This window comes from Schistocerca gregaria, chromosome 3, assembly GCF_023897955.1.
Source record: "Schistocerca gregaria isolate iqSchGreg1 chromosome 3, iqSchGreg1.2, whole genome shotgun sequence".
Lineage (NCBI taxonomy): Eukaryota > Metazoa > Arthropoda > Insecta > Orthoptera > Acrididae > Schistocerca > Schistocerca gregaria.
In genome coordinates this window covers 246,747,121-246,761,605 of record NC_064922.1, presented here as the reverse complement: position 1 = coordinate 246,761,605, position 14,485 = coordinate 246,747,121, and the positions used below count along the sequence as shown (strand labels likewise).

The following is a 14,485-nucleotide window of genomic DNA, read 5'->3' as shown; positions in this document are numbered from 1 at the left end:
AAAGTTGATCGTAGTGAAGCAGATTGGAGGAATCCTAAGGAAATGCAATCCGAAAACAAAGGAAGTAGGTTACAGTACGCTTGTTCGCCCACTGCTTGAATACTGCTCAGCAGTGTAGGATCCGTACCAGATAGGGTTGATAGAAGAGATAGAGAAGATCCAACAGAGAGCAGCGCGCTTCGTTACAGGATCATTTAGTAATCGCGAAAGCGTTACGGAGATGATAGATCAACTCCAGTGGAACACTCTGCAGGAGAGACGCCCAGTAGCTAGGTACGGGCCTTTTTTGAAGTTTCGAGAACATATCTTCAGCGAGGAGTTCAAAATGGTTCAAATGGCTCTGAGCACTACGCCACTTAACTTCTGAGGTCATCAGTCGCCTAGAACTTAGAACTACTTAAACCTAACTAACCTAAGGACATCACACACATCCATGCCCGAGGCAGGATTCGAACCTGCAACCGTAGCTGTCGCGCGGTTCCAGACTGTAGCGCCTAGAACCGTCTGGCCGGCACCGAGGAGTCAAGCAGTATATTGCTCCCTCCTACGTATATCTCGCGAAGAGACCATGAGGATAAAATCAGAGAGACTAGAGCCCACACAGAGGCATACCGACAATCTTTCTTTCCACGAACGAGACTGGAATAGAAGGGAGAACAGATAGAGGTACTCAAAGTACCCTCCGCCACACACCGTCAGGAGGCTTGCGGAGTATGGATGTAGATGTAGATTGCACTGTAGCCAAAGTTCGTACACAGGGTTTTTCTCACGAGCAACGCACGATTCTCTGTGACGTCAGGCCGGCGGCCAACTGCACAGTGTGCACGAAGGATTTTAGACACCACTGCTTTCACTTGCCCAGGTCGAAGTCAGTCACGTGAAACTCTTTCGCCGCAGCTCTCGGTGAATGAATAGTCATGTTAAGGTGAGAGGGCTTAAGAGGGAGTGGTTCTTGAAAGCGGGCCGCTTCCCCGTACACGGCGTTCTGGATCGCGCGCTTATCGCCGCATCCTGCCGGACCGGCCGCGCGTAGCATCGCAGTTGGCGAGGTCGTGCAGACGCCCTTGCCTCGAACTCGCGCGCCGCGGCCCCATTGGACCGCTGCGCGTGTCGTAACTGCCGCGTGTGCGGCCTTGGCTGATAAACCGCACAGCCGGCAGGCTTCCCGAACGGATTGCGTCAAGGCGCGCGCGAGGTTGTCGCCGGCCGCTAGTTGCTGCGTTGCGGCGCGGTCGCCAGCTGCTGGTCGCTGACTCCGACTCGCAACAAGTGTCTGTGCGCGTGGCGGCGGGTGTGTGCGAGTGTCTGTGTTTACCTGGAGAGAGGGCGGGCGTGCGGGTCGGCCCCCTGTGTGAACTCGTTAGCGCTGTTTGCACCGAGGCGGAAGCGAGCGTCGGATACATACCGCATGCGGTGTGCAGCGCAGAACCCGCCAGTGGTGTAGTAGGTGCCAGGCTGTTAGGAATCTGTGCTCTTCAGCAGCAGCTGGAACTACAACCGCCACTGAGGGACAACGTCGGTATACACGACGTACAAAGGTAAATAATTACATACTCAGCTGCTGATGAAAGTAAACTTAATCCTCCCACTAACTGCTGATAATTTGGGGTGAAGAGGAATGTTCCATACGAGTTGTCGGCGTTGACCAGTGACATTATGTTAATGACTACTGTCACGTCACGTTTTGGTGCATACATTGTTGTTAGTTGGGGAAGTCAAATGAATATCAAAGCAAAAAAAGAGAAAAATCTGGTTATGGCGAGAGATTGAGCTGAAGGTTAGCCCGAGGTACTGGTGAGGTTGGAAAGTGGCAGTTTGGTGGTAGACTGGCGAAGCCAAAGATTGTCATACGAAAAACCTGGTTGTGGTGACTGACTGATCTGTAGCTTAGCCCGTTTGAAACATCAACAGTAAGATACTTTATAGTCGCCATTTTGCTTACGGCGTTTGTCGCATGTTTTCTGTGTCACAGGTTAAAGCCGTCGATCCTATTGAACATTCCTGTATATCCACATTTTGCTTCGCGGCTCGCGTCTGTGAACCGATGATAGCTCCCAAATATAAAAATAAACTACTCCTCTGCGTCGATCTATTGTTGTTTGTGCAGTGTAATCTGGTCGATATTCTATAGCTGAAAGGAGTGGGTTCAACCTACCGATAAAGAACATTGGCTTTGACCCGTGACGTGATGAAGTTGTGACGTGTACAAAAAGGAAGATAGCAGAAGACTGACAACATTTGGTTTGCCTCTATATTAATTTTTGCAGTTTATTTGTGGCCTGAGGTCTACGTTAGATTGAAAGGCGGCAGTCTAGTTGTGATTTGGCAAAGCCATCGAATGTGAATACGACTTCATACTTGTGGTGGTATAATTATTACAGTGCAGACAGAGGCCTACGTTAGGATGGTAGGTGACAGTTTGATTGTGATTTGACGATGCGGTATCGAAAGCGTGAGTGGACGTGCACGCTGACTTTAACTTAAGACGTAATGATGTGTAACATCGTAGGGTGCAAACACAAATACAACAGATAAAATATTTGTTTTGCTTCTTTATTACTTTTTGGAAATGTAAGTAGTAGTAATACTGACCCGAAACGCAGCCCAAGGTTTAGATTAGGATGTAAGATGAGTTTCGTTTTGAAATGGCGCGCTAAATGAATATGATGTCACAACAGTAGTAATAATTCTCTCTCTTTTGTATTGTCAGCTTGTGGTCCATATAGCAACCTGTTTTTCTCTAGCTTATGGTTCATATTGTTGTTACTCTCGAACTGTAGTCGGTTACTTACAGCAAACGTCATGAGGGAACAGGTTTCCCCTAAGTAGCAGAAGACTGACTATATTTATTTTTCCTCTATATTATTTTTTTGCAGTGTAGTTGTGGAGTGAGGTCTAGGTTAGATTGACAGGTGACAGTCTGGTTGTGATTTGGCAAAGCCACCGAATGTGAATACGACATCATCAGTGGTGGTGCCATACTTATTTGCAGTGCAGACAGAGGTCTGTTAGTCTTATTCAACCGAAGAGTCCGGCTTTGACCCGTGACGTAAGGCTGTTGTGGTGTGTGATGTCACGACGACGTGGAGTTTACTTTGTGAGTGTGGCCTGTTTGTAGGTGTCCTTTTGATGTGATCGGTGGTGCTCTCTGGTGGAGTGTTTATGTGTTGTGTGTTAGGTGATATTTTTGGTTTAGTTTGCTTGTGTGGCGTGTTTATAGGTAGCGTACTGTTGCGGTCGGTGGTTCTCTCTCGTGGTGTGTTTATGGTTACCATACTATGTGGGGTATGGGGTTCATTTGCGTGGTAGCATTGCACGTGTGTGGTATCGGTTGTGACTGTACTTTCAGCGAAATACTTTTCTTTGAGTTTACGGTTTTGGTTTCATTCTGCCTACGTATTGTAGTTTTTTTCTGTTCGTCGTGAGTGAATTTTGGTAAATCGCTTTGTTTATGTCTTCGGTAGGTATGGATAGGACTGCCAAGGTCAACAGTTTTCAGTTGTTGGCGATGATGGGGGACAGGGCGTTGTCTCTAATAAAATTTCTTCAGCTATTCGTCCTGTTGCCTGAAGTCGTGAAGAAATGAGGCTTAGGTAAGTTCCGGCGTCTCGGATCAGGGACGGCTATAAGTGGAGATGTCGTAAGGATATAGGTCAAGGGAAATGTTAGATTCCAGTGGATATTGTTTAGTTGATTTTGGCAAGGTTGTGGTCGTTTTATTTTATTGTTTTTGTCGTTTGGTTTTGTGGCGTGTGTTTATTTTTAGTTTGTCCCGTTAGTTTCATTATATTTTTGGAGGAATGTGTGTGATGGTTTTTAGATCTATTTTTGTGTTTACGTAATGACGTCATAGTCGCCGTATGGGAGTTGTGAATGGTAGTTTCCGCCATATTGGTGACGTCATTGGTCAAAGCAGATGGTTGGAATCGGACGTTTCCGTTAACCCTCAAAATGCCTAACTTCATAAACAGATATCCAAAAGACGATCGTAGATGAGCACATATTATTCTTACAACACATTTCCAGACAATGAAAACTTTCTTTCTTAGAGTTGGCAACCCAGAATATTATTCCATGCGTAACTGAATGAAAATAAGCAAAATATGTTTTCTTATGACTTAACCCCCCGCCCCCCTCCAAAGATCTGCAATGATTCGAAGTGCATAGGTGGTAAACTGAATTCGTTTAAGAGTTCAAAAATGTTTTTCCAGTTTAAACAGGTAAGAAACAGGTAACAAGCCACTTCAGTTGTAAATAGTTCAGTTCTAAATGGTTCAATCACGGCCGGCTTAAGGCGATTATAAGCCAACTTTCATGTCCTCCCAAAACCGATCATGAATGAATGAATAAAAATATTTACAGCTGAAGCGATTTATTATCTGCTTCTAAGATGAAACTCAGTCCTTTTAACCAAACTTTAAAAGTTTAAGGGCATTTGTTTGAGTCGTAGACTCGGTTGATATGTGGAACGTAATTTCGTCTCTACCGACCGCAGACGACGACGTAGACAACGAAAATGTGTTGCAAGAACAAAGACTACAACAGTAAATCGACTGTATTGCGGAGCATCAACCATGAAACAAGTACTAAGAGAGATGTCAGAAGTCAGTGGCCTGGTGCGGCTACATTACTTTCTTCCATTAACAGCTGAAGTTCGCCCACAACCTCCTAAAGCGATATGACTGTACTAGACTGCTATTGAAGGTCTATTGGCTTTATAGTTCGGTACGGTAGCATTACCTTACCCGTGGATTAGCTTTACGATCACTTAACGTTCACAGGTGTGGGCAGGCTCGTAACCCCGTTCCGTAATAACTTCCATTCACTAGCCCGGCTCAGCGCCACGTGTTAACAACCGGCTGTAACCAATTTAACGTGCACATGGGAGCAACATAGTCTCTGCTACTGGCTGGTTGCGGAACCAGGAAGTGACTTTATCTCCCAGCCTTCCTGTTTATCAAGGCAAGGACTGTCACCGTCCTGTTAAGCACCATCAAAAATACTTTCTAGCATTTTAGGTAGTCTAGATCCACCAACGTGAAATAAAATAGCCTCACCTGTAGATATGTCGTCTCTAGCGCGTCTGTGACACAATGTGTCAAACCTGAACTCATGGCTTCGTCGAGAGAGCCTATTCTAAGCTCTGTTATGAGCCAAGTTACTTAAAACATAATCGTTTCCATTCATTTCAACTTGCCTGTCGATCAGAGTAATTGTCCATTCTTTTGAATGGATAGCATGTTGTAACATAGTGGATTAAGTGACTAAACTTAAGAGCCTTCCACACACTGTGCTTGTTCACGTACAGTTTAGCTGGTGGCAATGCCCCTCTTTCTCCAGTTGGAGGCGAATGAACAGCTGTTAACGTACTAACCGTATTTCGTGGGCGGTATTTCCTTCAAAATTAATAATTTTACGAGATATACTGATCTTGGTTGTGCGACAGAATGATAGGAAATATTTGCATTGTAAGGAAGGCCTTTCATTTTCTGCTTTCTCTGCCTATCTGAGTTTGTCCACGTAAACAGCATTTTTGCAGCACTTGTGTTGAAACAGTATAAGATACTAACGGTTTCGTATCAAAGGGGAACCGCAGTTTCGGGGACACACTGATCTGTAGCGTAGCCTGTTACCTTGGAAGGTGTTAGTTTCATTTTTCATTATGTTCTGCTTATTACCTGCAGAGTAATATGGTGTAAACAGGGTGGCCCAGGAGGAATAATCAATATATTGGGATATGACAGGAATGATCATTCCAGACAAAAACATCTAGCAAACATTGGCTCTGACACGCTCGCCTTAAGACCAATGAGCTCTTGTTCAGTGAAAAGAGTCGTGTTTCATATTAGCAAAGATCAACTGTTACTCATAGCTCTTAAGAAATGCATTTTAGAGCCCATGTTCACTTGATGTTTTTGCTTCGAATGGTCGTTCCTGGCCGAGCAATTCTAGGCGCTTCAGTCTGGAACCGCGTGACCGCCAAGGTCGAAGGTTCGAATCCTGCCTCGGGCATGGATGTGTGTGATGTTCTTAGGTTAGTTGGATTTAAGTACTGTAATTCTAAGTCTAGGAGATGATGACCTCAGATGTTAAGTCCCACAGTGCTGAGAGCCATTTGATCGTTCCTGTCACTTTCCTGGGCACTGATCATTTCCACTGGGATACCATGTATATAAATTGTGTGTCAACTTGAGACCACTAAACATCTCGAAAACGACGCATCGGACAAAAAAAAAGTTCTAGGTGAAAAGTTAATGTTAAGGAAGGGGACAAATGCCCAAATCTTAACCACTCCGTCACCCCCCCCTCCCCCCCCCCCCCCCCCCGATTCTCCATTTTTATTGCATATTCGGATTCCAAGCCAAAAATTACGTACGGTTTACTCGCACCATTTTTACATTTACATCGTAAATGAAAAGTACAGCCAAATGCGTTGTTTAACTGTAAAAATAGGCACATTTGATATTTTTCTATTGCAGTGCCATCTACCAAAAATGCGACACAATGGTTTGAGTAAACTGTACTTACTTTTGGCGTGGAATCCAAATATACAATAAAAAGCTATTTTGCGAGTTGGTGCGTTTTTGCCCCTGTCAACAGTGTTTCTCTCCGACGTAGGTTCAGTTGCGCCGTAGCACCTATTAAGTTGTTAACTAAATACGTAATACTTCCCGGCGATTAAAATCGTTAAGTCATCCTAAACGAAACAGGATTTCATCATCATAACTTGCTGTTATTTCAAGCTATAGGCATTACGAACATATACTCGACTGTTGAAGCGTGGAAGACCCTCTCTTAAACTTTTACCGATAAAGTAAAATAACTTATTTCTTTGGCCGTGTCCTGCGCATATTAATGCGAACTTCAATAAAAACATCGATTTAGTCATAAGGCAAAATTAAATGCAATTTTCACGAATTTTTGCATAAACGAAGGTATCGCGTTATTGAACGAAGTCTGCTGATACCAGTTACTAAATGCTGCCCCTATTTTGATTGCAGATGAGGTTGGATTCGTCCTAAACGTCAGTTCGGGGAACTGAAGGTGGCGTACTGGAGCACCGTAACTGGTCGCATAAGGAAAATGAAATTGGAAGTATAGACGGCTAAAGGTGTTTTTGATTCGACATTTTATATTGAATAACCAAAGCCCCTCAGCCATCTGTATGAAGACGGACTTGCAGAGATCTCAGTATCGTCCTTTGTTGAGAATATAGTTATTTTCATTAAAATGTGACTTCATGGTGATCTGCTTGAATAGCTTAAGGGAAGGTTTACTATCTTTGGTCCGATTAAAGCACGTTTTTACGAATTTTTTCTCGGGATGTGTTACAGATACAATGTCAAATTTGGTCAGAATGTTTATTGATATTTCCTGTATAAACTGGATTTTTTTTCGGCCGGAAATGTCGAAGAGCAATGGCGGAAGTGCCGTCGGAACGATACAAAATTTCGATGTAGATCTCCACGCGCGGTATGTCACAGGTCAGCCGTCTCGTCTGAAATAAGAATTGAGTTGACGGTAGAGAAGTATACAAGATACTTTAGGAGTTGTACCTCACTTGAGGTATTTGGACCATAGCAAACAAAATGGTTGCCATTTGAATAAAATAGGGTTTTTTCATCGATTTTTCGACTTCGTTGGCAAGTAAAAATATTTATTGTTGATGGATCGTAATAAAAGTGGTACAACTCCTACAATATTTATTTAGCTTCGTCGGAAACAAAGAATCATGCCAATCGGTTCAGTAGATTTGAAGTTATCATACCGCGCGATAAAAAGTCATTTCGAGAAGAACGCTTTAGAAGTTTTGACTACATATAAATGCAGTATTACGCAACTTTCGTTCCATCTGCTATTCCGGGTCCATAAACTAGTCCTTCCTCTTCCTCATAGAGGGCGTTCTGCTCGGTCTGGGCCATCCTGCGCTGCTCCAGAGTCGCTCGTACGGCCGATGACGAGCGGTTTTCGGCCGCTTGAATGCGATGGTCGTCCGAATATTTGGCTAACTGCGTCGAATAGAGTCCCAGGGTGACGTCCATTGTTGTTCTGGTCCTCAGAATTGCTGAATACCCCTCGCTGAAGCTGCTCACTGCCAGGAAAGTGGCAATCTCGACAGTCTTCGCACCAAAATGCAAGTGGTTGGGGGCTAACTTCCAAACACACGCGTTCAAAATTTCATCTGAATTTTGTGTGTCTCGTCCCAAGCACCGGTACAATAACTCGTCCTCCGAAAGAAAAAACTGGTGCGTGAAAAAGGCCGATTTCAGGCAGGTGAATTTTTTGTTCAACGGCGAGTAACAAACATTTCCGTTCCGTATTCGGGAAACCCGTTTCAGGAATGGATTCTAAACACTTTTATGGATCCAAAAAGGCAATTTTTAAAAAATCGATTTTTTGAACCAAATGATAGTAAACCTCCTTTAATGCAAACAGAGCTACGTAGCGAGATTGGAGGACGAGCCAAAAGCGGGTCGATAAAGACCGCTGGATACTTACAGGAAGCGTATTTTTTGTTTGCTTCCCCGTGATCACATACACCGTCAAAACACGAGGCAGAAATCCCACGATTTGCAACAGTGTGCTGCGTCGTGTGGAGTCGGCTAATGCCAGAGATGTATTGTAGTGCAGAAGTCGGTCTGCAGCGTTCAGGGATTGAACAATAGTATTCTGTATGAATTTCCTTCATTACTTCTTGTGTCTCAGCGTATGTGTAAGTGGCAGCTCTTCGTAAGTGGTGGTTTTGTCAACTATTCTTAAGTCAAAAATGCAGCTATCATGTTAGAGATGGAAACGAAGTCGGAATGCAGACGTAGAAAAAGACAGAAACCGGTGCTTATGTTTCGAGGAGGAATAAGTGATGGAGTAAAGCATGGCTCAAAAAAAGAAGAGAGAAACTAAGTTATTAGCTTCGGAGTTTCAAACGCGCGATATCTAAATTTGTCTTTTAAGTCTCCCATATACTTAAAAAAACGCTGTATATGGATTTTATTGATATATATTCAAATAAACGGCCCATACACCATTTAATATGAGTACAGTTCCCTTCATCGAACCATCCCCTTGTTTAGTTTGAGGTGTCTTTTTATTGTTTGCAGAAACTAAACTATTTGAGGACCAGTGTCTCGTGCACAATGTGACACTGTTGGTTTAGTACCAGGGTACCCAGAAACTAGTCAGCGGGGTGCAACGTCTGATCGGTGAAGCGGAAACATTGTACCAGATCCCGCGAAGAAAGCATAGGCCGTAAACTATTAACTCTTCACTTAACTGTCGTGCAAACGCTGATAACGCGGATATACAGGTTCGTCGATGCTGTCAAAACTGAGACCCACAGTATCTCCGTCATCCGTTAGCTTGCTCACGTTAATTTAGTTGAACATTACTCCAACCTAATGATGTTTCTCAGACAGGAACTTGCAAGCTTTAAAGCTAGATTCACACGGTGGGCAACGTCAAGTCAATGTCAGTGACGTCACACACTGTAAAAATCCACTTGCATTCACACTGGACGGAACGTCAAGCGACGGCAAAACTTCAGCCACGTTTTGGCGCGTTATTGGAAACTCGCAGAAGTGTTCACGAGAGCGGATGGCGGACATTATATTTAGTCTTGATGAACTTGCTAAGATTGCAATTGCTTTAGATGATGTAAGAGAGCGGAAATTGGCAACGCAATCAAAACGAACGTGGGTGAAGAAAATGATTTTGAAGAGACTGTGTGAAGGCGAATGCCACACATTGTATAGAGCTGGGAGAAGGAGACGTCATTTTATAAATATTTACGAATGTCGAGACAGCAATTTTTTAATTTGTTGTCTTTGATAAGCAGCAGCATCAAGAAAGCAGACACAAACATGCGCTGTGCAAACAATGGTTTGTTTAAGGTGAGTCTGATGCTTCAGCTTTACCAATTCCTTTGAGGGCTCCTGTTCTGTACCTTTACATATTTAAAGAACAGACTATTTATTATAAAACTGCACACTATCAACAAATTGATCTATAGGCTAAACATGCACAATTTATGGCCCTTTGTTATGTATATCTAAATCTGCTACAGTTCGTCCTGCATAAACTTTGGCACTGCAGAGAACCACCTGCACACTGTACATGAATGTGGAACATCGAACTTTTTACTGCAGTTGTACTTAAATAAGCTGTATCCATACGAAATGTTGTGTGAGACTCAGTACCAGAAAGTATGTAAATACTATACATAAGTAAACTACTAGCCAAAATGACTATGTGGCGTAGAATACTCATATTTGCTTCGGAATGTTAAGTATTACATATAAACATGGTCGAAATAAACTCTCACGACTTGAGAATAATTGTGAAATTGGAAAGCAGGAAGGCTCTAACCTCCGCTGAGCGTTTGCACCTCCTAATCGAGAGTACATACATATATAAATAGATGCAGGTGCGATATTATACATCTAAATACATTACATACAAAATAAATATAATCTGCAGTAGGCCTACAATATTCATACAGTTATTTACCTGGGCGACCATTAACCAATCCAGTTTTCTTCCATATTTCTTCTTTAAAGAAAGTGTCGCTGTATTTTTTGCAGCTTATGTCATACAACTGCACATTTTGGCGAACAAGTTCGTTTAACTTCTCGTCGTTCATGTTTATATAAAAACATTTTATAACTCAAAACTGAGTAGATATTTTCGATGTAGAGAACACTGCTAGCAGAATCAAACTCGTGCCATGCGAGCAGCCGAAGAACATTCAGAAAAGTAACAACTGATCGTAAGCAGTTCGCCAACCTGTGACCCCGGCCGGCAGGCAAACTGACGTTGACGTGACGTTGCGCACCGTGTGAATCGGCCTAAAGCTGAAATGCCGCTTAGGCTGCATAGAGGAGATGTTTGGGAGTGTGGTCACTACAGAATTCAGCTGTTACGAGCTTCCAGAAGACCCATTTAGCTGATCTTAAAGTTTTAGCAACCTCCGCATAACTTTTTCGTTCCGCTCCTTACAACGAAGGGGAATCAACGCTCTTTCACTCTCGAATCCCTTTGTCCGCATGTCTCTATTATACGTCATTAATCGATACATAATACTGCTTTGATAGTGTTAAAAATACAATGCGGCTAGAATTTAACTTCCGCTACTTGAGCGAGTGTAGACGGCAGACGATTTACCATAAACGTGCCCAACTTTATAGGAATGGTGTCCAGACTGTGTGCTGCAGGGTTTACGATGACTTGCCATGAGGCTCCGGTACTGGTACGGCGATGTAGGGTCGAAATACAAGCAGCGTGCATTAAGTTACAGATAGTCAACATGGGTCTGGACAAGCTGGTCAGGGATTCACTCATAAAGCCGTTTTATGAAAACAACAGCGACAGTACTGCTTCTCTTCGCGAGTATCGACGTATTAAAGGATTACGGAGAGCTCCTTTTTCCGCTCAGGGGCTTGGGGAATGGCTCCTGGAAGAGGCCGACGGCCAATTGTACCGCAGATTGTTCAAGAACTTTCTTTTGCCATGGTTGCGAATGCTGGGCGCAGTGTGCAATCTTCCACGAGCTGCGTGACTGCAGCTGAACATTTCATGGTCAACCGTTCGAAAAGTGTTGCAAGCAATTGTGAAATGCTATCCCTCGTGCGGTTCCAGGCTGTTGTGGATGCAGATGGTCGTCACATTGAGCAAGAGTTTGTATCCTGGAACGTGAACATTGTACGCAATTAACAAATGTTACATTATTTTATGGAAATCAAAACGTGTTTCTTTCAATGGTATATTCGTTATTTCCTTTCCGCATGTCTCTACAAAGGTTTCCACAAAGTTTAATTGTTCTAACGATTTGTCTTTTTTTCTGTTAGCGCTCTCAAGTAGTGAAAGGATTTGGAATAAGAACAGCGAAACGTGTGTACGTATGTTATTTATTGAAGTTGTTCATGCAATATACGCTAACGAAAGAAAAGTACCCGCAGTGGGATCCTCGAGTCCACTTTCGACACCTGCTACGTCGGCTTAACTTCACACTACCTGGCCGGCCGGGGTGGCCGAGCGGTTCTAGGCGCAACAGTCTTGAACCGCGCGACCGCTACGGTCGCTGGTTCCAGTCTTGCCTCTGGCATGGATTGTGTGATGTCCTTAGGTTAGTTAGGTTTAAGTAGTCCTAGGAGACTGATGACCTCAGCAGTTAAGTCCCATGGTGCTCAGAGCCATTCGAACCCATTCACACTGCCTGCCACTTTCCCGCTGGGTGTGAACCCTTCACCAACTTGTCTTCGTGAAGTGGCCCGTGTTAACCTTGGCCTTCACTCGCTTCCTAAGGAGACTACTCCAGCCTCGCTCTGTCGCCTTCAGTTTCACGACCTTCGCATGGAGCTAGGCGATAGTACCTCTGTGTACACTAACGGCTCTCGGACTGACCCTGGTGTCGGGTGTACATTCGTCATTGGTGCCCATGTCTTTCGATATCGGCTTCCGGCACACTGCTCACTATTTACTGCGAGCTCTTCGCCTTGTATCAGGCCTCGAAGTACATATGGAGACACAGATTTTTTCCATTCAATCCTCTGCTCATACTTACTCAGCGCCATTCAAAGTTTATGTGCGCTGTACACCACCCATCCCTTAGTGCAACGGGTCCAGGAAAACTGTCACTTGCTCACTCTCTGAGGAGCCACTGTGATGTTTCTGTGAGTTCAAATGGCTCTGAGCGCTGTGGGACTTAACATGTGAGGTCATCAGTCCCCTAGAACTACTTAAACATAACTAACCTAAGGACATCACACACATCCATGCCCTAGCAGTATTCGAACCTGCGACCGTAGCAGTCGCGCAGTTCGGCACTGAAGCGCCTAGAACCAATCGGCTACCGCGGTCGGCTTCTGTGGGTTCCTCGTCACGTCGGTCTGACGGGAAAGAAGGCTGCTGACGCTGCTGCCAAGGGTGCAGTCCTCGTACCTCAGCCCGCTAGTTCCTGTATTCCCTCCGATGATCCCTGTGTTGCCGTCTTTCAGGAGGTGGTGTCCCTTCACAAGAATAGGCTCTGGAGTATTAAGCCTCTCCCAGGGGCTTGAACGACCTACTCTCGGCCCTCCCGCGGGGAGGAGGAGGTCATTTTAACTCGGCTGCGTGTTGGGCACTGCCTCTTCAGCCATCGTCATTTGGTAAGTGGCGCTAGCCCACCAATTCGTACACATTGCACTCAAGGTTTAATTGTCCGCACTTCCTGACGGAATGCCCATCTTTTAACCGTTTACGTTCACGCTTAGATTTGCCGTCTGAGTTATCGGCCGTTTTAGCAAATGACGAGCGGGCTGTCCACTTTTTATCCCCCAAAGCAATAAGATGAAGAGCATTTAATTTTTAGTTTTGGACTTCCGTTTCAGTATTTTTCGTTTTTAGCCCTTTCTCCACGTCCCCGTTTTTAGTTGTCTTCTATTATGTCAATTGGGACTGACGTAAAGTAGTTCTTTAACTCCGCTTTGCCTTCGTGTTTTATAGTTTTGACTTGGACGCGTATGACCCCAGTTGTTTCAGCGCCATAAAGCAAAACAAACAAACAAACAAGTAGTGAAAGCTAAATTACCACCACCATGTATTTCTGTTTCTGGCATTGTCATTTCTGTCCACTGCAGTAAAGACACGCTAAATTCGAATCCACAGTGCACTTCTTACTGTAAGTGGCGCCTTCTAGCTAATGCGTCAAGAACGATTAGATGCAATAAGGGTACGAAACATGCGTCGTTACTTTCAGTTCCTAACACGTTCCTTGGTTGCTAACTACGTTTAATTGATAAAGTTTTTATTCATAAGATGTTGGCGTGCGTTTGGATGCTTCTCGCAATGTGTGCGAGCTGTACAACTGCCGAAAATACGCATTTGAAGGGGACAAAAATAGCTCGGACTTCCCGACGCTTGACAGTCTGGCCACATCGGTAACCAGTATACGTGTCTCAATTTACTGCAACTGTCGCAGACATACCAGATTTCTATTCCGTACTGAATATTGTTGAAGACAGTAGTTGTTGCCCAGCAGCTGCACCACCGCACACTGGGACACGTCTCATTGCCTAGAAAAATATCAGCAATTTAGTCCTGAAGCGGTGTTCCTGGAGTTGGCTACTACCTGTGTAGCAACATGACGCCACTACTGGCGTTCGAAGACTACATGTTTGGAGACTGCGCCATGCAATATGAAAAGATTAATTTTATGTTTCCACAGATTTTACCTTTAAATAATGCAGTAGTGTGTCTGTCGTGCTGTGGATAAATGAAAGATTACAAATTATATACTGTGGGCTTCGATCACCAGACTGTGTAATGATTTTTGGGTCAATAGGAATTCGCAGGGCGAATCCCTGAGTTTGACCTGTGACGTAATGATAATCACTGCTCTGATGTCACTTCTCGGAGCGCATTTCGATTTTTCAGTTCTTTATGGTGCTATTTGTTACATTCCCTTTGGGTAAGTGTAATATTATATTTTAAGTCTTTGCTGTTTATAAAGAAC

General features: G+C 44.1%; 2 protein-coding genes across 3 annotated transcripts in view; one reads left to right on the top strand and one right to left on the bottom strand.

The window, feature by feature from the left end:
• The window catches only part of LOC126354414 (calcium uptake protein 3, mitochondrial-like), a 492,488-nt gene that overhangs the window by 289,977 nt on the left and 188,026 nt on the right, over positions 1 to 14,485 (top strand). Inside the window, exon 1 of one of the 2 annotated variants that reach the window (XM_050004034.1) lies at positions 1,174 to 1,538. The exons of the other annotated variant lie outside the window; for it this stretch is intronic. The gene's annotated coding sequence lies outside the window, so the exon portion shown is untranslated. Of the gene's footprint in view, positions 1 to 1,173; positions 1,539 to 14,485 lie in introns of those variants that run through there. 2 annotated transcript variants of the gene reach the window in all.
• The window catches only part of LOC126355325 (GTP-binding protein Rhes), a 494,539-nt gene that overhangs the window by 438,664 nt on the left and 41,390 nt on the right, over positions 1 to 14,485 (bottom strand). The window lies entirely within an intron of this gene.